The sequence below is a fragment of the Galeopterus variegatus genome, unplaced genomic scaffold, assembly GCF_000696425.1.
Source record: "Galeopterus variegatus unplaced genomic scaffold, G_variegatus-3.0.2 Scaffold5081, whole genome shotgun sequence".
NCBI classification, from domain to species: domain Eukaryota; kingdom Metazoa; phylum Chordata; class Mammalia; order Dermoptera; family Cynocephalidae; genus Galeopterus; species Galeopterus variegatus.
In genome coordinates, this window is record NW_007731192.1 from 105,316 (window position 1) to 107,731 (window position 2,416).

The 2,416-nt window shown below is 38.0% G+C and overlaps 1 pseudogene; it reads left to right on the forward strand.

The window, feature by feature from the left end:
* Positions 1 to 406: 406 nt before the first annotated feature.
* Positions 407 to 1,951, forward strand: LOC103604313 (annotated as a pseudogene).
* Positions 1,952 to 2,416: the final 465 nt, after the last annotated feature.

Here is a 2,416-nt window from a genome sequence, read left to right on the forward strand (position 1 = left end):
CATTTGAATACATATATTCAAAGTAAGTGTTTTGCATCTACCAGTTCAAATTAACAAACATTTGTGATCACTCCTTTTGTGCAAGGTGCTATGTGCCATACCATACCAGCGCTTTGGGGATCCCAGTTCAGTCATTATCATTTATAAGATGCATTATGAAGAGGGGTATGGATTTTGATGTCAGATAGATTTGAGCTCTTCTTAGAGCTACTGTTTACAAACTGTGATCTTGGACAAAAAGCTTTTATTCTTCTTCAGACTGATGGTGAAAAGTTCCACAATATACAATATATAAACTGGAGAAAAGTTCCACAATATACAATATATAAACTGGAGTTCTGACTATGGTGAGGAGGGACTTCAAAATACTGGATAAAGAAATGCAGTTAAAGAGGGACTTCGAAAGATGGGTAGGATTGCAAAAGGGGGAATTCAGGCTGGGCTGGGAGAAAAAGAATAGTCTTTGATTTATAAAGAAAATACCCCAAATTTAAAAGTACCTATGCCTTATTATTTGACTTAACCATTTAATTAATACAAATATAATTTTTTATGGCTACATGCAAATGGGCTTTTTTGTTGTGTGTATTTTATGAAATATCCAAGTGAAAATGTTATGATCTGATATAACCCAAAGTATATACATTTTTTAACTCATCATTTTATGTAACTAACCAAAAATGATTTTTAAAGTAAATAATCGAGGAATTCTACACATTAGGCTCACTTTTATCCAATATATGTTTAAACTTTTTGCTAAACTTGAATTAAATTCTTGCACAGCCCTAAATCTATTTTCTTGGCTTCTCCCAAACTGGGTTTAATTCTGTTTTAAGCACAATACTTCACAATATGTCAAATAACTTAGATTGAGGAGAAATTCCTGTTCACCATTGCACATGATTTCTTTAGAAATGTTGTTCCTGAAGAAACGGAGTAAATTTTCCAAATGTTCCTTGATCTTTTTTCTGCAAATTAAATACATGAAGATAATTTCAAATCAGGGGACTTGCGGGTTCAAAAGTAAGGCCAGAGAGCGTGCGTGCGTGCACGCGCGTGTGTGTGTGGGTGTGTGGGTGTGTGTGAGAGAGAGTGTGTGTTTCGTGGAAGGGAGGTAGGAGTGGGGGATGCACTCCAGGTATTGCTCAAGACCCACTGAGGTTCACAAGAAAATATAAGAACTCCTGCTGGCTGCTGCGGTGGGGCTTGGGCGTGGCCACGAAGTTTCAGGCCAAGATCATGGACAGCGGCCAGTCTGAACCACTTCCCGCGAGTTAGTAACATGACGGCCAAGCTTGCCAAAACCTGCACCTTCTGCATCAGCCCCGATAAACTGAACTTCATCCTCTCCGACAAGCTGGCCAGTGCCTCTAGAGCTGAGCATGTGGTGTAGGCTGGAACAGAACTTCTTCAGCGAATTTCAAATGGAGGTTGTCTCCTCAGAAAACAATGACATTTATTTAGAGCTAACATCAGAAAACTTATGGCCAGCCTTGAAGACTGTCCAGAAAGCCAGAACCTTGAAAATCAAACTGACTAATAAACACTTGCCTGCCTCACAGCCTCTGTAGAGCTGTTATCTGTGTCAAGCAGTAGTAGCATTGTGACACATGACATCCCCATAAAGGTTATTCCTAGAAAATTTTGGAAGGACTCACAAGAACCTACAGTCTCAGACACGGATTTTAGTATTTATTTACCAGGCTTGAGGACTATGAAGAGTGTTGTGGAAAAAATGAAAAACATTAGCGATCAACTTGTTACTGAAGCAAACCTAAATGGAGAATTCAAGTTGAAAATAGAAACAGAATCAGTGTGAGTTACAACTCATTTTAAAGATGGTGGAAATCCTCCATTAGCCTCTGAAAACGCCTTTCAAGATAGAAACCCAGAACAAACGGCTGAAGTACACGTAGATATTAGGAAGCTTCTAGAGTTTCTTGCTGGATAATAAGTAAATCTTACAAAGACCTTATGCAATATTGTGAATAACAGGATAGTTGATTTTTATTTGCTTCATGAAGACATCTCCCTTCAGAAATTCATCCTGACATTGTCCTACCACTATCTCACTGCACTTGCGATCCCAGATACCTTTGTCACGAGAGGAAGAGGTGGTAGAGTGATGTGTTCCAAGCCACTGGCTCGGGCCCTCACAGCACCACAACTCTGTGTACTGTATTTATTTCTCCCCAAAAACTGAATTAATGAAACACAGTTGGATAAACATGATTCCTTCATATTAAAAAAAGAACTTTTGCTTATGTTTGTTTTTTAACTTCTATTTTGTATATGTGCTTATTTTCACAGTATAATAGTATATGTATAGAACTTGTAAATAAATCACTATGTGTTGGAGGAGGTGCTCAATTAGTTTTCGCTGTTAGGAGCTTGCAAGCAATTAAAAATATTTGAA